Source organism: Tamandua tetradactyla, chromosome 23, assembly GCF_023851605.1.
Source record: "Tamandua tetradactyla isolate mTamTet1 chromosome 23, mTamTet1.pri, whole genome shotgun sequence".
NCBI classification, from domain to species: domain Eukaryota; kingdom Metazoa; phylum Chordata; class Mammalia; order Pilosa; family Myrmecophagidae; genus Tamandua; species Tamandua tetradactyla.
This window is the reverse complement of record NC_135349.1, coordinates 5,675,271-5,702,737: the sequence shown is the minus strand read 5'-3', so window position 1 is coordinate 5,702,737 and position 27,467 is coordinate 5,675,271. Positions and strand designations below refer to the sequence as shown.

The 27,467-nt window shown below is 38.6% G+C and overlaps 1 protein-coding gene and 1 long non-coding RNA gene across 4 annotated transcripts in view; one reads left to right on the top strand and one right to left on the bottom strand.

Moving 5' to 3' along the window:
* Positions 1–27,467, bottom strand: part of CYTH3 (cytohesin 3) — a 103,092-nt gene that overhangs the window by 74,481 nt on the left and 1,144 nt on the right. The window lies entirely within an intron of this gene.
* On the top strand, positions 1,473–27,467 carry LOC143666946 (uncharacterized). Of its 2 annotated transcripts, none has more exons than XR_013167784.1 (3): positions 1,473–1,540; positions 25,477–25,586; positions 26,863–27,467. It is a non-coding gene; the product is annotated as an uncharacterized LOC143666946 (long non-coding RNA). The 2 variants fall into 2 exon arrangements; XR_013167785.1 differs by having other exon boundaries at positions 1,503–1,540; positions 25,477–25,503.

The window sequence follows — 27,467 nt, the reverse complement described above, 5'->3', positions numbered from 1 at the left end:
GTCGTGAAGGAGGTTCCTTTAAGGATCATAAAACATTTTTCAGCGGGAGGCTGAAAAGAGAACCCAGAAAACTGAGTCCTCTATGTAAAATGGGGCCAGGATTCTGCCAAATCTCCTTCCTGCTGGTGTAGATCCGGTAGCAGTCTGTGAAAGAAAGCAACGTTCTCTCCTCTTAAACCCGTGTGGTAGTCTTCACATAATATATCCACAAGTGCCACTGGTTTATTGTTCCCATACAGTTTAATCAGCATTAAGACAGTGAACAATATTTCTGTGCTGAATAATACATTCATTACTGATACCCTGAACCACAGAAATATAGAAAGATCATCTAAAAATAAAGTATGAAATTTCAAGGATACCTGTCTATAAAATCACATCTAAAAAAGAATAACTCAAAAGGTGATACAAGAACTGCACAATTTCTTCACTGGCAACTAGTCTCAAATGGCCCCCAAACAGGATGTCTGGTTACAATTACAAGAAATTTGAGAAACATCATCTCCTTAACACTAAAAAAAACGAAAGAAAAGAAAACCATTTTAGACGCATAGTATGTGAAAATCACTAGCCTTATGATAATTATATTTATCAGAAAAACTATTTTAGGAAACAATTGATTACAGGTCCATGCACCAAAAAAGAAAACTGCTCTTCAACCACAGGGCAATAATATGTACTTAGTCATCATAAGACAGAGCTGATAAAAGACGCAAAACTTTTATAGTGATTACACTGGACAGTTATACAAAGCGGAAATTTAATTTTATATTTACCTGCTATATGATATATAATGTACAAAAACAAGTACTGCTGACAAATTTAAGAGAAGAGAACATGGTTTTCTTTCACAGATCGCTGCCGTATCCACACCAGCAGGAACGAGATTTTGGAAAAATCCTGGCCCTATTTTACCTTAGGAGAGTTCACTCTTCTGCTTTCTCAGTCACTGTTTTCTACCTCCCACTAAAACAATGTGCCAAACTCATGTATATGGTTCTACGCATAATATTATTAAAAAGGGAAAAATAGAATGCCTAATGGACTAATCACAAACAAAATAAAACTTCAGGATGGAATTTAAATCAGGAGTCTGCAAGGAAAACTCCTAGATCCTGTTGCTATTTCTTGCGGGCTTTTATAGAGTGTCATTTTTTTTTCCCACCCTGCCCTTTCCTTTATTGAATTTTCATACAATGAGTCTGCTGTCATCAAGCACCAGATATACAAACAACAAAAAGTTACAGCTGGATCCTCTATTAGTTTCATCTGCAGCTAAAGTTAAATATTTTTTCAACTGCCAACAGCAAAGTGTTGAGGGTTGGAAGAAGTAAAAGGAAGAATTTGTTCCTGAGAGGCTTAAGGCTTCTTCTTTAGCCAAGGTTTTGACAGCAAAGGCCTCTTTTTTGTATTATGTAAATACAGTTTCCCTTACCAACCTTTCCAATTCTAGAACTCATTTCTTCATAAAGCCTTGGCTGAATATTAAAATAAAATCCTTACTACGTTAAGCCAGACAACTAATCATCTCCATATGGGGGTAAGTCTAACAAACCACTGTGTATATTTGTTCCAAGCCCACCCACTCACATATTTCATTGACATCTGAGCCTTTTAGTAACTCCTTTTGATTATCAATTTAATCCACATTTACCAAAGAAGAAGAAAAATGAATATGACTTTGACCTTAAATCAAGTAGATGATTTTAACATTTCTTATAATAAAGAGTGACACTAAGAAAACCAAAGCAATTATCTTTTCGACTTAAACATCTCATTGGCTCTACAAAATATAAATAATGGTATCAGACAACAGGTCTGGACTCTTCAAAATAGTCTCTTCAAAAAAGACTGACACGCATAACTCGATATAAGGTGTGAACCTTGATTAGAGCCTAAACAGGTGAAAATCTGGCTATAAAAGACATTTTGGGACTAAGTGGGGAAAAATGAATTTGGACTACATGTGAAATTATTTTATGGAATTATGGTTCATTTTCTTATGTATGATCATAGATGTAGTTATGGAGAATATCCTTAGGAGGTGAATGCTAAAGTATTCAAGGATAAAGTATTATGCTGTTTGCAACTTACTTTCAAGTGGTTCAGAAAAAAGAAATTGTATTATATACTAAAGAGAGAAAGCAATTGAACAATCAAAACATGAGCAATTAAAAAATTTAGATGACATCATGGATATTCATTGTACTATACTTTCCATTTTCCTGCACATGTACAAATTTTCAAAATAAAAAGTTAAGAGACCTATGTCACACAATATACAAAAATCAACTCAAAATGGGTCAAAGACATAAACAGAAGAGCCAGAACTATAACACTTCTAGAAGAAAATGTAGGAAAGCATTTTCAGGACCTTGTGTAAGGCAATGTTTTCTCAGACTTTACATCCAAAACACAAGCAACAAAAATAAATAATTAAAGGGGGGGAATTCATCAAAATTTAAAACTTTTGTGCAAAGGACTTTATCATGAAAGCAAAATGATAACTATACAATGGGAGAAAATATTTGGAAACTACATATCTAATAAGGGTTTAATATCTGGAATATGTAAAGAAATCCTTCAACTCAACAACAAAAAGAAAACCCAATTTAAAAATGGGCAAAACACCTTAATAGGCAAGGGAGTCAAGATGGCAGCTTAGTGAGGAGTAGGATTTAGCTAATTCTCCAGAGCAGCTAGTAAATAGCCAGGAACAGTACAGAACAACTGCTAGGGCCACGTCAGTGACCGGACAACACAGCATACCCCCGTCTGGACAGGCTGGACTGGCTGCAAGCCCACCCAGAACCCAGGGTGAGTCTGTTGAAGTTAAAGGTACCACATCACCTTATGCTGGTGGGATCCAGAGGCAGACAAGTACCACATACTGGGCAGGATATGAAAAAAAGATTCCAGAGTCTTCATAGGAAAGTCTTTCAACCTGCTGGGTCTCACCCTCAGGGAAAACTGACATAGGTGACTCTTCCTGAGAGGAGGCCAGCTTGGTCTGGGAAAATCTGACTCGGGTCTTGTGCCAGTCTGAATCTGTGGTGGACCCCAGAAAAGTCATGCCCTTTGATCCTCATTCAGTATTGCTTGGTGGGAGTATTTTGATTGCTTCCATGAAGATGTGACCCAAAAATTGTAACTTTTGATTAGATTATTTCCATGGAGGTGTGTCTCCACCTACTAAAGGTGTAGTTGCTTGCTGGAATCCTTTAAAAGAGGAAACATTTTGGAGAGAGTCTCTTTTTGGTAGAGCCACATGAAAGCCGGTAGACCCCACCATGTTCACCATGTGGCCTTTCCAGCTGAGAGAGAAATGCTGAATGTTGTTGGCCTTCTTGATCCAAGGTATCTTTCCCCGGATGCCTTAAATTGGACATTTCTATAGATTGTTTTAATTGGGAATTTTCTCGGCCTTAGAACTGTGAACTAGCAATTTATTAAATTCCCCCTTTGAAAAGCCATTCTGTTTCTGGTACATTGTATTCTGGCAGCAAGCAAACCAGAACAGGTCTATAATACCTAAGTAGATCCTCCTAAGGAGGGGAAAAGGCACCATACAGGCAGGGCAAGAAACAAGAAAACAAGAACTGAAAAATTCCCATCTGTTACACAAAACCTAAGCTAGAGGGCTAGAATAAGCTGAACTGAATGTCAAAGAACAGACAGATAACAAAGTCATCCAGGAAGAAAATCCTAGGTAAAAAAAAGTGAAAGTAATCTCCAGAATAAATTAACGAAATTAAAATGCCTAGACGCCAGCAAAATATAACAAATAATACTAGGAAAACTGAAAATATGGCTCAGTCAAAGGAACAAACCAACAATTCAAACGATATACAGGAGATGAAACAATTATTTCAGAATGTTTGAACAGACATGGAAAATCTCATCAAAAATTAAATCAACGAAACCATGTAATAACATGGATGGACCTAGAGAATATTATGCTGAGTGAATCCAGCCAAAAACTAAAGGACAAATACTGTATGGTCCCACTGATGTGAACGGACATTCGAGAATAAACTTGAAATATGTCATTGGTAATAGAGTTCAGCAGGAGTTAGAAACAGGGTAAGACAATGGGTAATTGAAGCTGAAGGGATACAGACTGTGCAACAGGACTAGATACAAAAACTCAAAAATGGACAGCACAATAATATCTAATTGTAAAGTAATCATGTTAAAACACTGAATGAAGCTGCATCTGAGCTATAGGTTTTTGTTTGGTTTTGTGTTGTTTTGTTTTGATTTTACTATTATTACTTTTATTTTTTTCTCTATATTAACATTCTATATCTTTTTCGGTTATGTTGCTAGTTCTTCTAAACCAATGCAAATGTACTAAGAAATGATGATCATGCATCTATGTGATGATGTTAAGAATTAATGATTGCATGTGTAGAATGGTATGATCTCTAAATGTTGGGTTAATTTCTTTTTTTCCGTTAATTAAAAAAAAAAAAAAAAAAAGAGAAGGGATAATTGGAGATGAAGGGATACAGACTGTACAACGGGACTGGATATAAAAACTCAGAAATGGACAGCACAATACTACCCAACTGTAATGCAATTATGTTAAAACACTGAATGAAGCTGCATGTGAGGTATAGGTTTTTTGCTTTTGTTTTTTTTGTTTTTTTTCTTTCTATTATTGTTTTAATTCTTATTCTGTTGTCTTTTTATTTCTTTTTCTAAATCGATGCAAATGTACTAAGAAATGATGAATATGCAACTATGTGATGTTATTAAGAATTACTGATTGTACATGTAGATTGGAATGATTTCTAATTGTTTTGTTAATTCTTTTTTTAATTAATAAAAAAAACAAAAAAAAATTAAATCAACGAATTGAGGGAGGATATAAGGAAGGCAAGGAATGAACAAAAAGAAGAAATTGAAAGTCTGAAAAAACAAATCACAGAATTATGGGAATGAAAGGCACAGCAGAAGAGATGGAAAACACAATGGAAACCTACAATGTTAGATTTCAAGAGACAGAAGATAGGATTAGTGAACTACAGGATGGGACATCTGAAAACCAACAAGAAAAAGAAAATACAGGGAAAAGAGTGGGAAAATATGAGCAGGGACTCAGGGAATTGAATGACAGCATGAAGTGCATGAATATATATGCTGTGGGTGTCCCGGAAGGAGAGGAGAAGGGAAAAGAAGGAAAAAAACTAACGGAGGAAATTATCACTGAAATTTTTCAAGTCTTATAAAAGACTTTTTAAATTACAGATCCAAGAAGTGCAGAGTACCCCAAAAAGAATAAATCCAAATAGATGTACTCCAAGACACCTACTAATTAGAATGTCAGATGTAAAAGAGAAAGAAAGAATCTTGAAAGCAGCAAGAGAAAAGCAATCCATCACATATAAGGGAAGCCCAATAAGACTATGCGTAGATTTTTCAGCAGAAACCACAGAGGTGAGAAGACAGTGGGATGATATATTTAAGATACTAAAAGAGAATAACTGCCAACCAAGAATTCTATATCCAGCAAAACTGTCCTTCAAAAATGAGGGGGAAATTAAAACATTTTCAGGCAAAAAAATCACTGAGAGAATTTGTGACCAAGAGACCAGCTCTGCAAGAAATACTAAAGGAAGCACTAGAGATAGATAGAAAAAGACAGGAGAGAGAGGTGTGGAAAACAGTGTAGAAATGAAGACCATCAGTAAAGGTAAAAAGACGAAAAATTAGATATGACATATAAAATCCAAAATGCAAAATGAAAGAAGAAAGTACTGCCCTTACAGTAATAACACTAGATGTTAATGGGTTAAACTCTCCAATCAAAAGACATAGACTGGCAGAATGTATTAAAAAACAGGACTCTACAGGAGATGGATCTCAGACACAGAGATAAACAGGTTGAAAGTGAAAGGTTGGGAAAAGATATTTCATGCAAGCAACAAATCAGAAAAGAGCAGGAGTAGCTATACTAATATTCAACAAATTAGACTTCAAACGTAAAGCAACTAAAAGAGACAAAGAAGGACACTATGTATTAATAAAAGGAACAATTCAACAAGAAGGCATAACAGTCATAAATATTTATGCACCAAGCCAGAGTGCTCCAAAATACATGGGAAAACACTGAAAAGAGAAACAGACACATCTACCATAATAGTTGGAAACTTCAATTCCCTACTCTCATCAGTGGACAGAACATCTAGACAGAGGACCAATAAAGAAACAGACAATTTGAATAATTCAATAAATGAGCTAGACTTAACAGACATTTATAGAACATTACACCTCACAACAGCAGGATACACCTTTTCCTCAAGTGCTCATGGATCATTCTCAAGGACAGACCATATGGTGGGTCACAAATTTTAAAAAATTGAAATCATACAAAACATCTTCTCAGATCATAAAGGAATGGAGTTGGAAATCAATAACAGGCAGAGGGCCAGAAAATTCACAAATAAATGGAGGCTCAACAACACAATTTTAAACAACCAATGGGTCAAGGAAGACATTACAAGAGAAATCAGTAAATATCTTGAGGCAAATGAAAATGAAAACAACATATCAAAATTTACGGGATGCAGCAAAGGCACTGCTAAGAGGGAAATTTACTGCCTAAATGACTATATCAAAATAGAAGAAAGAGCAAAAATCAAGGAATTAGTTGTCCACTTGGAAAAACTGGAGAAAGAACAGCAAACTAACCCCAAAACAAGCAAAAGGAAAGAAATAATGAAGATTAGAGCAGAAATAAATGAAATTGAGAACATGGAAACAATCGAGAAAATTAACAAAACCAGAAGTTGGTTCTATGAGAAAATCAGTAAGAAGATTAACAAAACCAGAAGATCAGAAATGGAAGACAAGACATAACCACTGATCCCACAGAAATAAAGAAGGTAATGAGAGGATACTATGAAAAACTTTATACAAATAAACTAGACAATGCAGATGAAATGGGCAACTTCTTAGAAAGACATGAACAATCAACACTGACTCGAGAAGAAATGACCTCAACAAACCAATCACAAGTAAAGAAATTCAGTCATTAAGAAGCTCCCAAAAAGAAAAGCTCAGGGCCAGATGACATCACATGTGACTTCTACCAAATGCTCAAGAAAGAATTAGTACCAATCCTGCTCAAACTCATTACAAAAAATAGCAGAGAGAAGGCTACCTAACTCATTCTATGAAACCAACATCACCCTCATACCAGAGCCAGACAAAGATACTACAAGAGAAGACGATTACAGACCAATCTCTCTAATGAATATAGATGCAAAAGCCCTCAATAAAATTCTTGCAACTCGAATTCAGCAGCACATTAAAAGGATTATACAACATGCCAAGTAGGATTCATCCCAGGTATGCAAGGATGGTTCAACATAAGAAAATCAATTAATGTAATATACCATATCAACAAATCAAAGCAGAAAAACCACATGATCATCTCGAATGATGCAGAAAAGGCCTTTGACAAAATTCAACATTCTTTCTTGTGGAAAACACTTCAAAGGATACGAATAGAAGGGAACTTCCTCAACATTATAAAGGGAATATATGAAAAACCCACAGCTAACATCATCCTCAATGGGGAAAAACTTTTCCTCTAAGATCAGAGACAAGACAATGATGCCCACTATCACCACTGTTATTCAACATTGCGTTGGAGGTTCCAGCCAGAGCAATTAGATAAGAAAAAGAATTACAAGGAAAGGAAGAAGGAAAACTCTCATTGTTTGCAGATGCTATGATACTATATGTCAAAAACCCTGAAAACTCCACAGCATAACTACTAGAGCTAAGAATTGAGTACAACTAATTCTTAGTTGTACTTCTTGAGTACAACAGGTTACAAGATTAACACTCAAAAATCTGTAGTGCTTCTATACACTAGTAATGAACAATCACAAGGGGAAATCAAGAAGAAAATTCCATTTACAACTGCAATCAAAAGAAAATATCTAGGAATAAATTTAACTAAGGATACAAAAGACCTATACAAAGAAAACTATAAGAAATTGCTAAAATAAAAATCAAAGAAGACCTAAATAAATGGAAGGACATACCGTATTCATGGACTGGAAGACTAAATATAGTTATAATGTCAATTCTACCTAAACTGATTTACAGATTCAATGCAATACCAAGTAAAATCCCAAAAACTTACTTTTCAAAAATAGAAAAACCAATAACCAAATTTTTCTGGAAGGGTGGAGTGCCCCAGATAGCTAAAAATATCCTGAGAAAGAAAATGAAGTTGGAGGTCTCACACCACCTGACTTTAAGGAGTATTATGAAGTTACAGTGGTCAAAACAGCATGGTACTGGCATAAAGACAGATATACTGACCAATGGAATTGAACAGAGTGTTCAGATGTAGACCCTCTCATCTATGGACAACTGGTCTTTGATAAGGCAGTCAAACCAACTCACCTGGGACAGAACAGTCTCTTCAATAAATGGTGCCTAGAGAACTGGATAGCGACATGCAAAAGAATGAAAGAGGATCTGTATCTCATACCCTATACAAAAATTAACTTAAAATGGATCAAAGACCTAAACATGAGATCTAACACCATAAAACCTTTAGGAGAAAATGTAGGGAAATATCTTATAAATCTTATAATAGGAGGTGGTTTCCTAGATCTTACACCTAAAGCATGAGCACTAGAGAAAGAAAGAAAGAAATGGGAACTCCTCAAAATTAAACACTTTTGTGCATCAAAGACCTCGTCAAGAAAGTAAAAAGACAGCCTACACAATGGGAGACAATATTTGGAAACAATATATCAGATAAAGGTCTAGTATCCAGAATATATAGAGACTGCTCAACTCAACAAAAGACAGACAACCCAATCACAGAATGGGCAAAAGACAAGAACAGACACTTCTCAGAAGAGGAAATACAAATGGCCAAAAGACATATGAAAAGATGCTCAACTTCCCTGGCTATTAGGGAAACACAAATCAAAACCACAATGAGACATCATCTCATACCCACCAGAATGGCCATTATCAATAAAAAAGAAAATGACAAGTGCTGGAGAGGATGTGGAAAAAGAGGTACACTTATCCACTGACGGTGGGAATGTCAAATGGTACAACCACTGTGGAAGGCAGCTTGGTGGTTCCTCGGGAAGCTAAGTATAGAATTGCCATATAATCTGGCAATACCATTGTTAGGTATCTACTCAGAGGACATGATGGCAACGGCACAAATGGACATTTGCACACCAAGGTTTACAACAGCATTATTTACAATTGCCAAGAGATGGAAACAGCCCAAATGTCCATCAACAAACAAGTGGCTAAACAAGCTGTGGTATATACATACGATGGAATATTATGCAGTTGTAAAATAGAATAAAGTTATAAAGTATGCAACAACCTAGATGGACCTTGAGGACATTATGCTGAGTGAGATTAGCCAGAAACAAAAGGACAAATACTGTATGGTCTCACTGATATGAACTAACACTAGTGAATAAACTTGGAGAATTTCAGCTAAGAACAGAGACCATCAGGGGATAGAAATAGGGTAGATATTGGGTAATTGGAGCTGAAGGGATATAGATTGTGCAACAGGACTGATTGTAAAAATTCAGAAATGTATAGCACAATACTACCTAACTGTAATACAATAATGCTAGTACACTGAATGAAGCTGAATGTGAGAATGATAGAGGGAAGAAGGTTGGGGACATAAATGAAATCAGTAGGAAAGTAGACAGAAAAAGACTGAGATGGTATAATCTAGGAATGCCTACAGTATACAATGATAGCAACTAAATGTACAAATTAAAAAATTCTCTTTTTGCATGAGGAAGAACAAAGGAACGTCAGTATTGCAGGGTGATGAAAACAGATGGTAATTCATATTTTAAAACTTTTAACTTATGTGTAAGACTAAAGCAAAAAATGTTCATTTGGTACCAAAAAAAGACCTGAACAGACATTTCTCCAAGACAATATATACAAATGGCCAAAAAGCACATGAAAAGATGCTCAAGATCATTAGTCATTAGGGAAAGGCAAATCAAACCACGATGAGATATCATTTCACACCCCCTAGAATGGCTACTATTAAAAAACAGCAGCAGCAGCAGAAAATGAAAAGCACTGGAGAGGATACAGAGAAACAGAACACTCATTCATTGTTGGTGGGAATGTAAAATAGTGCAGTTACTATGGAGACAGTTTGGTGGGTCTTCAGAAAACAAAGTTTAGAATACCATATGACCTGGAAATCCCACTTTTAGGAATATACCCAAAAGATTTCAAAGCAGGTATTCAAACAGCTGTTTGCACAAAATTTCATACTGCCATTACATGATTGCCAAAAGGTAGAAGCAAACCAAGTGTCCATTAACAGTAGAATGGATAAACAAAATGTGATACATACATACAATGGAATTACCGACCTGTAAAATGGAATAAAGTTCTGCTACATGTGACATGGATGAACCTTGAAGAAACCATGTCATGTGAAATAAGCCACACACAAAAGGACAAATAGTACACAATCTCACTGATAAAACATAATTAGAATAAGCAAACTCACAGAGTCAGAATCTAGAATATAGGTTAGCAGGGGATGGGGTTGGGGTAGGGAATGGGGAGCTAAGGCTTAAAATGTATGGGGTTTTTATTCCGGTTGATAACGTAAAGTTTTGGTAATGGTGATGAAGGTAGCCCAACAGTCCCAATTATACATTGGAATGCAGTTAAAAGGGGAAATTTTAAGTTGTATATGCGTTACCAGAATAAAATTTTTTCTTAAATCCATGGAAAGCACAACACAGTGAACCCTAAGTTAAACCATGCACTACAGCTAATAGTACAATTACAAAAATCTGCTTTCATGAATTATAACACAAATGTACCAAAACAACACAAGGTGTTATTAATAGGGTGGTATATGGGAATCCTGTATTTTATGCATGATTTCCATGTAAACCCAAAATCTCTCCAATTGAAAAAAAAAAAAAAAAAAATGGTTGAGGGAAAAAGATGCAAATAATACTATCATCTAACTAACATCAGTTATTCCTAAACCCACATTTACAACAGTTTACAATCAACGACCCACCCCACATGGTATGTAAATGGGTATGAGGGGCACAATATGTTGACAGCTAACAATTTTGCCTGTCAACTAATTTTCTGGAATTTTTGATAAATTCTTCATATAAACTATTCTACCTGGGCTTTTTTTTTTTAATCTCTGAATTCTTTTATTAGCAAAATTATCTTTGCCTTTGTTTTAAAATGGGAGTAGTGTGAGTAAAACACAATCTTTAACATCCTTTACATCATGCTTCACTTCTGGTATGATTTCTTTTTTTTTTAATTTATTTATTAATTAAAAAATAAAGAAACAAAATAAAACATACATAATCAGTAATTCACAATATCATCACTTAGTTGCATATTCATCATTTCTTAGAACATTTGCATTAATTCAGAAAAAGAAATAAAAAAAAATAGAAAAAGAAATAAAACGAACACAGGAAAGAAAAAAAAAAAGATTATACCTACCATACCCCTTATCCCTCACTTTCATTGATCACTAGCATTTCAAACTAAATTTATTTTAGCATTTGTTCCCCCTATTATTTATTTTTATTCCATATGTTCTACTCCTTTGTTGACAAGGTAGATAAAATGAGTATCGGACACAAGGTTTTCACAATCACACAGTCACATTGTGAAAGCTATATCATTATTCAATCATCCTCAAGAAACATGGCTACTGGAACACAGCTCTACATTTTCAGGCAGTTCCCTCCAGCCTCTCCATTACATCTTGAATAACAAGATGATATCTACGTGATGCATAAGAATAACCTCCAGGATAACCTCTCTACTCTGTTTGGAATCTCTCAACCATTGACACTTTGTCTCATTTCCCTCTTCCCCCTTTTGGTTGAGAAGGTTTTCTCAATCCCTTGATGCTAAGTCTCAGCTCATTCTAGGGTTTTTCTCAATCCCTTGATGCTGAGTCTCCATTCATTCCAAGATCTCTGTCCCACGTTGCCAGGAAGGTCCACACCCCTGGGAGTCATGTCCCACACAGAGAGGGGTAGGGTGGTGAGACTGCTCGTTGTGTTGGCTGGAGAGAGGGGCCACATCTGAGCAACAAAAGAGGCTCTCTTGGGCTACCTGGAGATTTACATAGTAAAATCTGTCCATTTACATAGTAAAAATTAAAGCTTAAGAAGATTAATTTAAGAAGATTAATTTTAATGTCCATTTACATAGTAAAACTAAAGCTTAAGAAGATTACTGACGTGCATCAGATCTCACCATTTCTAGGAACTGCAAAGCCATCGTGGAAGAGCAGCCCCACTGGCCAGCAGAGCCCTCAACCCCAGGGCCCCGCTGCACAGCAAAGAAAACAAACCGACAACTTGTGTGCAAGTTTTATTCGTGTAGAATAAAACCATAAAAAGTATGAAAAAAAATGTGGACATTAAATATATCATGTTCAAATGTTTCATCGAATTTATGTAAGCATGCAGAAAGTAGATGTACAATTGTCAGGAAAACATTAACATAACAGTTGACTATTTTCTGCTTTGAACTGAAAAAATTATCTGAAATATCTTCCATGGCTGACCTGATACAGCAAACAGGAAAAAATTGGGAAATCATAATTCCCTCAGAGGGCGCAGGGCAAGGGAGACCTACCCAATCCCAGAAGACAAACACCATTTAAGAAGGGATGGCAGTACGGGTAACTCCAAATCGAGCCATCCCAACAAATCACCATGAGGATGGCCCACCACAGGGCTGTGGGGGCCTGGGGTCCCACTCTGGTGCGCTGCTGGGAGTGTCAGCAACAGATGGAGGGACGGACAGACGTGGTAGGGACATTTGGGAGAAAAGGTCTGCCATAAAACAAGTAGAAACCGTCTCTAATGAAAGTGGTAACTATAGTAACAGATGGCTCTCCCTTGTCTCCAATACAGGGAGACGGTAAGGTTAGTTTCACCACCCAAATGTGGCTTTAAGTGAAAACTGGGATGACCTGGAAACTCTTCAATTAAGGAAACGGCTTCCCCGAAATTCCCAGTCAACCTTGCCAATCATGCTTCTTGATTGCTACAACCAAGATGAAACCAGAAGAGCACCAGAAGAGCACAGCCAATCCAATGACCTTAGGGGACTTCTCTCAGGGGCCCTCTCTCCAAAGTAAGCCAGCAGACTGCTCCCTTGGACGGAGGACTCCAGCGCACCTGGCCAGGCCTGCATCAAATCCCAAGGTAGCCAGACAACTAGGAGAGTGGACTCTTCCCTGAAGAGTGAAATTCCTTTTTAACCTACCTCAAACCTTTACAGGCAGACTAGAAAAGGGAGCTGAAATATTCACTGTAGAATTAATCCAAAGACTTCTGAAATAGACTGGCTTCATTATCCTGAGATGCAGGATAGTCTGCTGCTTGTCAAGATCATAATACTCTACCAGAAAGAAGATAGACAAAGGTAGAAGACCCCAGACTCCTCTGTCGTGGAAGAAAAACCAGGAGAAGAAGACAGTGCAGAAGGTAAAAAAAAAAAAGAGTTAAATCTTAAAATCAAATATCTAAGCACTATTAGCAGCAGAACCCAAGGGAAACATCACATCTCATGTTTTTCGCAGACTCATTTAAAAAAAGTTAATCACGTTCTGTGTGTCCAGCCAAATTACTGGGTACTCATGAGGTACTCAGAGACAGATGAGGGTGGGCGCACAGCCTGCACTCCTGGGAAACCTCTGTTCCCTCCGCCTGCCTGTCATCAGGAATGAGGAGGATGAAGGGTATTTAAAGCTAGTCTCACCACAGAAAGGAAGAGTACATTTGACTTTCTTTTGTAAAAATAAAAACCTCATAGTAACCATCTGACTACTATATTAAGCTCTAATAAACATGTTACTTTGGGAATTCATAGCAGAAACTCTATGATTCCTGAGAAAATGCAACATTAGAAGAATACTTAACCCAATATTAAGATTCTTTTTACATAAGGCAATGAAAGGCATCATTTTACTCTCAAAAATGCTCATGCTCTCAGAAGTGTGGTCATACAGTGAAACCAAGTCCTCCCACCCTTGGGAAATGCAACCTCTTCATGTGAATATGCCAAATGCCTAAAAGATTCTAAAACCTCAAGTTTTCCCATATTCTAACACAAACAAAAAAGAAGTCATTTGTCTGATCCTTTCTCAATTCAAAAAAAATTTTAATCTAATTACTGAAACTTGGAAAAGAACATTCTTGGTCATTTTCTTTTATTTCCTCTCTGCTAAGAACTAAAAGGAAGTCCTGTCTTCTAAGAGTACATTAAATTGCCATTGTCTGCCACTTTTGATTACTGCACTTTTCTAAATACTTTTGAGTTAAAATATAATCACAAAGATTTGCTTACTGAAATTATTAATGGATGTGTGAAACATATGAAAATACATTTTGTTTCATTTAAAGTTGGAGAGAATGTTCATCTCAGAAAGAAAATATACCCTAGGTCAGTTCTTAAAATGATAAAATGTATGTGCTTTATGAATAGTTATCACAAAAGAGAAAAGAGATAACTTCTGCACCCTAGTGACGAGACCCTCTACTAAGCGAAGAGAGTAAAGCCTGCCTGCAGGTACAGTCCGTATGGCTCAGGATGCCACATGGCAGTGAGAGTACACCTCTCCTCAACCACTAAAATAAGATACACACCGCCTGCATGACAGGAAGTCTGAAGATCGGGAGGCTCCTGTGTGACTTAAACTCAGCAACTCAACAGCATCGCCAAGAATCCAGTATGCGGACTTGGAATTGAGGTTTAGCTTCCATCACTGGCGTAAGAAGGCTACCAAACTACACGCACACACACGACAAGGTCTATCAGAAGAAAAGGAGCTGTTTCTCCCTTGCATAGTTCTAAGAAGGAAGAAGCGTTCGGTGAAGTCCCCTTGTAAACGGCCCTGATCACGTCTCAGGGGCTGATTTGCTATGTTAGACACCCGCCCCTCCCCCAATTAATAATAAAAAGTGGATGATTATGCCTGGTTTAAACCATGTCAGATGTTCCACTGTGTTCACCCAACGGGTAGGTGCCTGACCAACCAGGGTTCTGTGAGCAAGGAGGTAAGGAAGCAGAGGGTTGCGACGGCCTGACAGCGTCTGCTACAGACCCAAGTGTGGCTTTACCAATAACCAATGGGCAACAGAGAAATAAGCAGCATGAAGGCTCCTGTACACCATCCCCCACAAAAAATCTAGATCCCGTTTTATGGTTTCAAATACAGGGTTTTCATTTAAAAGCCATATTTTGTAGGGAGAAAAATATATATATTTTTAAAGTCTACCAGCCAACCTACAGCATTTAAATCAATGATAGAAAACAGCTTTAACGAACCCTCATATTATCAAATTGTGGTTTTAAAGAACCTCTAGAATGTAAAATAATAAATGCAACCCAGATGTTCACTAAAAAAATGAAAACAAGATTGTTTTTACTACATAGCAACCAAATAGGTCAACCCATTTCCTCCTCCAGAGAATTCTCAGAGGACCACAAACTCCACTGAAAAAGTACGTGTTTCATATGTATCTGTCCACAGAAAAAGGAAATTCTACTCTCCAAAATAAATGGAGAATATCATATGTTCTCATGAAAATGAATTAGAAAATTGCAGAAAGGCTGTGTCTACACATTGCCAAACATCTGGATGAAAACTGAAAAAATTTTCCACTCATCTGGATATTGGGAAATACTGTTCAGTCATCACCAAAATGTTCAGTTTTAAAGCAAACTGCTATTGGTTTTACTAACTAAGTATAGGAATAAATTTGCCAAAAAGAAGACTATGATATTAACAGCCTTGCTGAGAGCTTAAGGTAGGAGCTTTTATTTTCTCCTATTTGAACAATGTTCCAGGTGACTTACTGAGAACCAAGACAGCTAAAAAGAGTAAATTTGCCCTTTGAAAGTAAATTGCAAAATCTCCTTAGAAGTGAATTCACTCAGGTGAGTCTTTTCAAATATTTACATAATAGTGAAAGATATTTATCTAAAATAAATGTTTGCTGAGCTATCTCCAGCCAAATTATAAAACAATACAGAATCTCATGTCTATTCTATCTGTGGCACGTCAGATGGAGAACTGACATCAACTATAAAAAGCTTTTTAAGTCTGACCATAAGTACATGGAACCTCGAGTAGGGCAGAGATTTTGTAGGTTTGTCCAGAGTGATGCCTTGATAAATCCCAGAAGGATTTGAACAGTGAATAAAAAGTATTTGCAAAGTCCCCTTGGGGAAATGGTGAAAAAGGGGGAAAATTCAACTTTCCCAAGTACAGAATTCTTGATATTCTCACAAGCAGTTGGGACAATCAAAGCAATAGGCTGAGACCCCAATCTTGGGGTTTGTTCAAGACTTAACCCCACAAAGGATAGGTCAAGCCTACTTAAGATTAGGCCTAAGAGTCACCCCCAAGAGAACCTCTTTTGTTGCTCAGATGTGGCTTCTCTCTCCAGCCAACACAAAAAGCAAACTCACCGCCCTCCCCCTCTCTACATGGGACATGACTCCCAGTGGTGTGGACCTTCCTGACAATGTGGGACAGAAATCCTAGAATGAGCTGGGACTCAGAACCAAGGGAGCGAGAAAACCTTCTTGACCGAAAGGGGGAAGAGAGAAATGAGACAAAATAAAGTGTCAATGGCTGAGAGACTTCAAACAGAGTTGAGAGGTTATCCTGGAGGCTATTCTTATGCATTAAATAGATATCACATTTTTGGTTAAGGTGTAACAGAGAGACTGGAGGGAACTGCCTGAAAATGTGGAGTTGTGTTCCAGTAGCCATGTTTCTTGAAGATGATTGTATAACGATATACTTTTGCAATGTGACTATGTGATTGTGAAAACCTTGTGTCTGATGCTCCTTTTATCTACCTTATGGACAGATGAGTAAAACATGGATTAAAAATAAATAAATAATAGGGGGAACAAGTGTTAAAACAAATTTGGTAGGTTGAAATGCTAGTGATCAATGAAAGGGAGGAGTAAGGGGTATGGTATGTATGAATTTTTTTTGTTTTCTTTTTATTTCTTTTTCTGAATTGATGCAAATGTTCTAAGAAATGATCACAATGAATATACAACTATGTGATGAAAAAATGTTCATATTGTATATTGATTGGTTTTATTAATAAAAATCATACAGAAGCAAATAAAAAAGAGTAAGTGCCATTAAAATAAAGTTTGGTTAACTTCAAAAATCAGGATGACAATCACAGTTTCTAGTCTCTCTCTCTCTTTTTTTTTTTTTAACATGGGTGGGCACTTCTATTCTTATTTAATTCACTACTTTCCAACAAATTCAAAGTATTTCATTCTAAGCAGCTTTTAAGGTACTTTGATAAAATCTTTTTTTTAATTCCACTTAAAAAATTTTGAAAGCCTTATCTTATAAATTGATAAACTTGCTTCCTAAAGGATCTGCCAATAATTTTTTTTTAATTAACTTACCTCCCCAAGCTATTTATACTAAGACTGTGAGAATGCTAACAGCCTCACTGTTACAACTCACTGAGTTATGGTTGGTGCTCTACTGAATCCACTTACCAGAGAAATGTTCAGTGGCAAAACAAAGCAACCTTCCCCGCACTGAGCTCCCACCATGGCTCCCCCCTCTTCTGGCAACATGTTAAAGTTTTCCACGTAAGGGCCACAATGTCCTGCCCCATCCACTCTCTAACCCACTCTAGCCTAGCTTGCTCCCAAACCTTTCCAACAAGTCCAGGAGAAGCTCCTCTCTCCTCATTGTAGTCAATCTCTTGAAAGCACTCAGCACAGCTGCCCTCTCTTCTTAAAGCACTCCCTCCTCCCTTCCCTTCTGCAGTGCCATACAATCTTCAAGGAGTCCTCAGCCTCACTGGTTCCCCTTCTCAGTCTCATTTGCTGGCTTTGTCCTCAGACCTGAGATTTTTCTCCTTCTCTCTACTCTCTCCCCTAGATGACCTCATCCATACCCATGAATTAAAATCTTCCAATGCTTATCTGCTACCCAGATCAGACTTCTCAGCAGCAAAGTCTCACAGCCAACTGCCTACCTAACAGCTCAACTTAGATATCTCAGCGACAAGTTAAATTTTAAATACCAAAATTGAATAACTGAGAATCTAATTCTAGCAAAGGCTGACTTGTCTGTCGTAGACCAACCCTTCTGCCAAGAAGGGCCATAAAAGCTGAATAAATTATTTAAAAAAAACAAGTGTTTGAAGGTAGCAAAGAACTACCAACATAGCAAAGACCTAGGGGTCCAGGATCCCAGACAGGAGGGAAATGCAGAGAGGAGGGAAATGCAGAGAGGTGAGCCCAATAATCTGAGCCACTTTTCTCCCTGAAGCATTTACCAATTAACTGCAGCAATTGAAAGGCCAAAAAAACTAAGCAGAAAAAAGTGGCTAAGAATCTGAGGAGGTCAGCAAACTTTCTAGCAATCTTAGGGAAGGGGGGAAAGAGGCAGACAAAAATTGGAGCTCAGGGTCCACCAAGTATCAGAAGCCCTGCTGGGAGAAAGGAGGAAATATTAAACTTTCCCATCTGGGGAAGTCCTGATTTTCTCACAAACAGGGAGAAAACCAATTCAATAGACTGAACCCTCAATCTCGCAGCTCACCCCTGTGAAGCTTATTCCTGCAAAGGAGAAACTAAGCCTACTTATAATTATACCTAACAGTCACTCCCAGAGAACCTCTTTTGTTGCTCAGATGTGGACTCTCTAAGCCAACTCGGCAGGTACACTCACTGCCCTCCCCACTATGTGGAACATGACCCCCAGGGGTATAAATCTCTCTGGCAACTTGGGACAGAAATCCCTGGGATGAGCCAGGACCTGGCATCATGGGATTGAGAAAGCCTTCTTGACCAAATGGGGGAAGACAGAAATGAGACAAAATAAAGTTACAGTGGCTGAAAGATTTCAAACAAAGTCAAGAGGTTATCCTGGAGGTTATTCTTACACATTATACAGATATTCCTTTTTAGTTTAAAGTGTATTGGAGTGGTTAAAGGGAAACTGTTGAACTGTATTCCAGTAGCCTTGATTCTTGAAGATGACCATATAAATATATTGCTTTCACAGTGTGACCATGTGATTGTGAAAACCTTGATGCTCTTTTTACCCAGGGTAGGGACAGATGAGTAAAAATAAATAAATAAGGATAAAAATTAAATAACAGGAAGGGGGATAAAGGGTAAAAAATTCAGTAGATTAAAATACTAAATAGAAAGGGAGGGGTAAAGGGTTGGGATGTATGAGTTTTTTCTTTTTATTTCTTTTTCTGGAGTGATACAAATGTTCTAAAAATGATCATGGTGTTGAATATACAATTACGTGATGATATTGTGAGTCACTGATTGCATAATATGTATGTAAAGATTTCTCAACAAAAATATTTTTAAAAAAAAGAAGAAGTCCTGCTAAACACCCTCGACTTTCAACTGGGAGCACCAAAGAGCTACATCCTAAGTGAAGGGCACACCAGAAGGAGACCATCCTCTCAAAGATAGAAGCCCAGCTGCAAGTCAGCTCGGTGCCCAGTTGTACTAAAGCAACAGTCCCCTATCAGAACTGCCTGCCAGAAGCCTCTCCTGAGGAAGACAACCAGAGCCTCAAATTATTTCTACAATTTTTCATAAATAAAGTCCAGACTTGAGTTTTAACAGGCACAGCTAGAGTCACGATTTCATGACTGAAAACCGAGAGTAAAATAGACAACAGAATATACAGGATATCAAAATACTGGAGTTAACAGACACAGACTTTAAAATAATTTTGATCAATAAAGAAATTAACTGACTAGATGAGAAATCACAGCAGAACACTGGGATCTAAAAGAACACTCAAAACTGAAAAGACAATAACTGAAACTAAGAACTCAACAGGCAGTTTTAACCGCATGCTAGACAGAGCTGAAGAAAGGGTTAAGGGAGACTGCAATACAGGTTAGAAGAAAATATACAGAATGAAGCATGGAGATACAAAAGAATGAAAAACACAGAAGAGAGTCTAAAAGACATAACAAGACATGATTAAAAGGTCTAATTACATGTAATTAAAGTCCCAGAAGGAGAAGAGATAGATAGAGAATGGAGCAGAAGCAATATCTGAAAATATACCAAGAATTTTCCATATCCAACCTAAGATCTCAAGTCACAGGCTTGTCACAGACCTAAAAAAAGAAGGGAGGGGGGAAGGAAAAAGCCACTAATACCAAGCAAGATAAATGTGATGAAAACCATAGCTACATAGCTGATAACCAAGGGCAAAGAGAAAATCTTAAAAGCAGCCAGAGGGGAAAAAAGATGCACTAGCTTCAAAGGAATGGCAACAAGACCAACACAGATGGCTTCTCAAGAGAAGCAATGGAAACCAGAAGGCTATGAAATGACATCTTCAAAGCATGGTAATAAATTAACTTAACAACCTAGAATTGCATACACAGTGAAAATATCCTTCAAAAGTGAAGACCAACCACATATCCAATCAAGGATTAATATCCACAATATATAAGGACATCCTTCAACTTAACAAAAAGACAAAAAAAAACAATTTAAAAATGGGCAAAATATTTGCATGTCTCCAAAGAACATATACAAATGTCCAGAAAGCACATGAAAAGATGCTCAACATCATTAGTCATCAGGGAAATGCAAATCAAAATCATAATGGGACATTTCACATCCATTTGAATGGCTTCTACTAAAACAGCGGAAAATAAGTGGTGGAAAAATAGGAACACTCATTCATTGCAGGTATAAAATTGGTGCAGCCACTGTGGAACACAGTTTGGGAGTTGTTTAAAAAGCTAAGTCTGAAACTACCTATGACCCAACAATTTCACTTTTAGGTATATACGAAAAGGTTTGAAAGCAGGGACCCAGACAGATATTTGCACACCAATGTTCACAGCAGCACTGTTCATGACTGCCAAAAGGTGGAAGCAATCCAAGTGTCTATCAAATGATGAATGAATAAAATATGGTGTGTGTATATATATACACATACATACACACATACACAATGGACTATATTTCAGCCATAAAAAGAAATGAAGTCTTGATGCATGTGACAATATGGATGAACCTTGAAGACATCATGTTGGATGAAATAAGCCAGACACAAAAGGACAAATATTGTACAATCTCCCTGATATGAAACAACCAGAATAAGAAATTCATACAGTCAGAATCTAGAATATAGGTTACCAGGAGATGAGGTAGAGACAAGAATGGGGAGTTAAGGCAAGGTACAGAGTTCCTATTAGGAATGATGGGAATGTTTTGGTAATGGACGTTGGTGGTGGTAATACAACATTGCGGACACAATAAAAAGCACTGAAATACGTATCTGCATATGATTAAGAGGGGAAATGTTACATTGTATCTATGGTAACAGAATAAAAAATTTTTTTAACACTTCATGAAACTACACTACACAGTACACCCTAAATTAAACCACGGACTATAGGTAATAGTTCAATTATAAAAGTGTGGCTATCATCAATTGTAACAAATGTTCCACATCACTGCAAGGTGTTGGTGGCGGGGTGATATAAGGGAATCCAGTATTTTATGCATGACTGTTCTGTAAACCCACAACTTCTCCAATAAAAAAATTTAATTATATTATAAAACAAAAATTACAGAACTGAAGCCTGCCCCACCTCCTTCCACAGATTTTCATCAGGCTACACAAGTTGCCTGGCAAAAAGTATGTACACGTACACATGTACACACACACACCTGAAGACCAACTAAAGACATTTCCAACAAAAAAATGAACCCTGAACACGCTATTCTCCCAGCCCTGCCTCCCAAGATTACCACTTCTCACCAAGCAACAGAACCCACCCAGTCACACAAGCCAGAAACCTAGAAAGTCATCGATTCCTGAGTTTCCCACACTTCCAACCCCCCAGTTGTATGTTCAAGTGATTTTCCAAAATACAATCCATCAATAGTAAAGCAATACAAATTAAAACAATATATCATTTCTTTTCCAAGAAACAAACACGGAAGAGTCCAACAAATGCCAAGTATTGATTAGAACCCTGAGAATGCTGGAAATAATGACACGCTCCCCAAGCTTCTGATGTGGAAGCAATCCCCCAGGCTCCAGTAAAGCTGAAGGCACATCTAAAGCCTGCAATTTCAACTCTGGGGATACACTACAGAGAAACTGTCACACATTTACAAAAGGAGACAAGCCTAAGAAATTAGCCTCAAAACTGTTTGTAATACAAACCACGTAAACCAACATTAAAGTCCAACAATACAGAGTAAGACATAATGTTACAACAGTTAAAAAATAAACAAAGCCTATACATAATAATATGGATCATCTCAAATGCAGAATGAAGACCATTATATACAGTAGAATAACATTTAAAAAACTTTTTTAACAAACCAAGAAAAGACCTATAAATCGTTTATGGACACACAAACACATATATCTGCTAAAGTATTACAAATATCCCAGAGGGGCTTCACATCAAATCCATAATGGCTGTCTCAGGAAATATGAAAGGAAGAGGAGAATAGGACCAGAGAATGCTAGATGAAAGTAACTTCAACTTTATTCAATATTTATTAACAGTCACTGAAGACCTACTATGCACCAAGTAGGGCTCTAAGCCTTGGAGATATGGCAGTGCATAAAAGGAGACAATATTCCTGCCTTCCTAGTACTCACATTCTAAGAGAGAAGAGACAGACATGTAACAAGTCAGAGGCGATAAGTGCTAAAAAGAAAAATAAAGCTGGGAAAGTGGGACTGATGGCAATGGCTGGGGGGGGCATCAGAGGGGGGGAGGAGGGCAATGGAGGGGAGAGGAGGGCAATGGAGGGGAGAGGAGGGCAATGGAGGGGGGAGGGCAATGGAGAGGGGAAGAGGGCAATGGAGGGGGAAGAGGGCAATGGAGGGGGGGAGAGGGCAATGGAGGGGGAAGAGGGCAATGGAGGGGGGAAGAGGGCAATGGAGGGGGGAAGAGGGCAATGGAGGGGGGAAGAGGGCAATGGAGGGGGTAAGAGGGCAATGGAGGGGGTAAGAGGGCAATGGAGGGGGAAAGAGGGCATGGGTTACCATTTCAGACAGGTTGGTTACGGAAGAACTCTGTGATCAGGTGACATTTGAACAGAAACCCGAACGAAGCAAGGCAATGTGACATGCAGAGACCTAAGGGAAAGCTGCTAGAGGCAGAGGGAACAGCAAGTACAAAGGTGCAGAGGCAGGGGCATGCTTGGGATGTTCAAGGAGTAGCAAAGGTACCACATAGCTGGAAAGAAACTGGGAAGAGGGATGGGAAATGTGAAGAGACAGTAGGGACTAGGGTAGAGTGGGGTGTCAGCGACAACCCCCAAGTTAAGGCTGGTTCTTACACTTTTAAAAGGTTAAAGAAAAAAAAACTTTGTGACAGAGACTGTACGTGGCCTGCAGAGTTAACACATGTCCTCTCTGGCACCTGCAGCACGCTGGGCGAGAGCACATGGCCGCTGCACTGCAGGGTCTGGGACAGCACTCTAAGTAAATTGAGGGCTGTGCAGAATTTGAGCGAGGAATGGCACAATCTGTGCTCAGAAGGATTACGAGCTGCTGTGTAAAGCAGGATAAAGGCAGGGAGAATATCAGGAACCATTCTTAGCTTCCTAGGGCTGCCCTAATAAACCCGAACTCACAACATGAATTTAGTCTCACACACAGCCCTGGAGGCCAGAAGTCCAAGCCCCAGGTGTAAGCAGGCCACTCCTCCGGAAGTCCTTCCCCCCTCTTCCAGCTTTTGCTCCCCGTGTCCGCTGCTTGGATGGCAAGACTCCAGTCTCTGTGTGCTTCTCTTCCCAAGCCTCCTGCCCTGTGTCTGTGTGTCCTCTCCTCTTCCTAGAGGACACCTGCCACTGGATTCAGAGCCCACCCTAATCCAGTGTGACCCCACCTTGGCTAATGATTTCTGCAAAGACGATTTCCAAATAAGGATGCAATTTGAGGTTCCAGGTAGTCACAAATTTTGGGGGGACCTGAGTCAACCTACTTACAGAGGCTAATGCAAAAGAAGTAAAGGGTGTCGACAAAATCTTTTCTCAAGCAACTGCAATAATGAAGTTGCCATATACTGAGTTGAAGAAGACTTCTCTGTATTAATTGTTTTATTAAAAAAAGATATGAAACAAGTGTGACAAAACATTAGGAGCTATTAATTCTGAGTAACGGGAATGCAAGTGTTTTCTTCATTAGTCTCTGCACGTTTCTGAATATTTTTATATACATTTGTTATATGTGTGTGCTTGTGTCCACACATGTATATAAAATCATTCCTTCCGTTCACCTTCCCACCCTAGTCCACCACGCCTCCCAAAGCTCTCTCCCGACCCACTGTAAAAACTTTCTCACTGGTGTCCCCGATTTCCCTCTTCTCCTTCAACCCACCCTCCACACAGTAGCTGAGAACATACCTCCTTACGAGGAGAGTAGTCTAATGGCTAAGAGGGGTTCTGCAGACAGAACACCTGGTTTCAAATCTCAGCTCCATCACTTAGCTGTATAATTTGAGGCAAGTTACTTGGCTTCCCTGCACCTCAGTTTTATCATCTGTAAATAGTGATGGTAGCATTAAGTACCTATTAGGGTTGTTGTGAAGCATAAATTAAGACTATATAGAGCACAGAGAGGGCCTGGAGCATAGAAAGCATTATGTAAATATTAGCCAAAATTCTCAAAATATAAATCAACCATCACTCCCCTGTTTAAAATCATTCAATACCTTCATGCACTTAGAATGAAATGTGAATTCCTCACCTACTGGAAATGCCTGATAGCTGGCCCCTGTATCTCCAACATCACCTCATCCCAACTTTCCCCACACTCTCTCTTCAAGCCACAAAGCTGCTCTCAACTCTCTCCACACAGCTCTTTTCCAGCTCAGTGCCTTTCCTTCTGTGCTGCATGCAGTTAGCAAGACCTTCACATCCTTTAAAGTTGCACCTGAAAGAGTATCTTCTCAAGAGGCATTCCCTTGTTGAACCTTTCAGAGAAATTCCATGCATGTGCAACCACTTGCTTTTTTTCAAAAAGGAAAAAAATAAAATAAAAACAGAAACGATAGGGTACTATACACATTTTTCTACATTTTGCACTGATAATTTAACTAGATATTTTGGACATCTTTCCTATCAATTCACAAGGTGCTTCCACATTTCTTTCTATAATTTCACATTTCATTTACCATTTGGATGATATTTTTATTTATTTGAAGAGTCTCCTACTGATGGACACTCAGGTTATTTTCCATCCAACGCAATGAATAATCTTGTACATATATTATCTCACACATGAACATACATAATTGCAGATTAAATTCCCAAAACGAGTATTGCTGGGTCAAAAGACTTATGCACTTGTGACTTTAAAAGATACTGACAAGTGCCCTCTTTTGTATCTTTCAGGGGTCAACCAGAGAAACAGAAGTCACTGTAAGTACCTGAAATTAAGGAAGTTTAAAACAAGGAATTGGTTACCTGGGTGATGGAAAAGCTGAGAAGTCAAAGAGGAAATGGTGAGACAGACAACCCAGAGATTAGCAATAGCAAGACGCTGCTACCACCTGTAAAGGGGAGGAGATTTCCAAGGTTGGGGGTTAGGGTCGCTGGGCAGAAATGGAAACACAGAGGACCTGGTAGTGGGAGCTGGAGCCAGGAAAGAAGCAAGGCACCTGCCAGAGCCGCTGTCTGAGGCTGAAGGAGGGGACACGAAAAATAACCCAGCCTCTCCCTTCCTCCTGCCACCCAACCTCTCAGGGGGCTCCCTCCGGCCAGACTCGGCCGAAGCCAGCTACCCCAGGTCCGGGAAATGCAGCCTACCCTCCTCCTGGGAGAAGGGCAAGGCACGACCTGAAGGCCAAAAGGATAGAGGCCAAAGCTGCTTCCACAAAAAGCTGAAACAAACTTACACCTCCACCAGCAACGAGACTGCCTCGCAAGCGGGCAGTTTGCAGACCAGGGGGAAGGGGGGCACTGCCTGATAGGTGAAAGGCGGGACTCAATACAGCTTTAATTTATATTTATCTCATAATGAGGGAAGCTGAACATCTTTTCAAGTGAGGCACAAACTTGACTCTTATCTACATTAATGAGGTGGGAGGCAGCAAGGTCATTTAACAGCACCTGCCCTGGATGGTCCATTAGGAACTTCAAGCATATTCCAAAACTGGTCATTAAGATGGTGGCTCCTTGCCAAACCAGCCAGTCACCTTCCTAGTAGAGACATATCTCAAGAATTGTTCTGTTAAAACTGAAAGGCGAGTCCCAAAGGAACTAAAAATGCCTTAACTATGCTCTGCACACGTTATACTTAACAATGCGTTCCTGTAATCTCGCAGCCCCCACTTGTTCCTCCTTATAACTGCACTCCAACCATTCATATCACCATCCTCTCTCCTTATCTTGCATTGAAAGAACATATAATAAATACATCCTGGGCAAAAATTAAATTATAAAAGCAGTAAGCAGGAATCAAATTTTGGAGTCTTTTAAATCTGACCAACACGTTCACAAAGACCTTTTAAATTGTCTTTGGCCTCTGCAATAACAGCTATTTGACTAGATTATTTTTTTAAACAAAGCTGAAACTGACACCCCCAATACTGTTCTAGGTTGTGTATCGTACTCTAAAAATATGCAAAAAATGTTGTCTTTTACAATCACAATTGTCTGACAGTTGACTGATAACTGAAATTATCTTTCAAAGGGCTGAACTTTATTTTAAAAACACAAATTTTAAAGCTAAGTATTTCAAAAAATGCTAAATTAATTCTTCAACATTTCTTTACTCAGAGTCCAAAGCAAATTGCAAACAAAATCGCCAAGCCAGCTTCCCGGACTCGAAAATGTCAAAGGTTTAAACATCACGGTCGTTCTGTCTACTTTCTGAGAAGGAAAACCTGCTCTGCCTGCGGGGTTATTCACATTGTGACAGGCAGACTGCACCCACAGGGAATCCTTCGCTCCGGATCCTGTCTTCAGGCAGCCAGCCTGGCTGGAGGAGGCTTTGCAACGGGGCTCCTTCTTTCCACAACACTTTCTTTCATAAACAACACACCCACTTGGTGTCACAGAGCCGGCCCTCGCTTTCACGCGGAGAACCCAACTCTCCAAATGCCACCACTCGTGCCAACTTCCCACCACCGCCGCCGCACTGCTTCTTTCTGCAAAAAAAAAAAAAAACCAATTCCCTCCCGGGAGCACTCAAGTTCTAGAAGGCACCTTGATTAAACCACTTCATCCCGAAGCATCCGATGCAGCTGATTCTTACAGGCAACCGCTGAGCAGCCTGTAATTAGGATTTTTCAAAACGCCTCCTTATTACAAGGAGTTCGGATAACTTCGGTCAGCCAGTTAAATTAAAAAAAAAAAAAAAAAGGTACTCTTTAGCAAAAGTA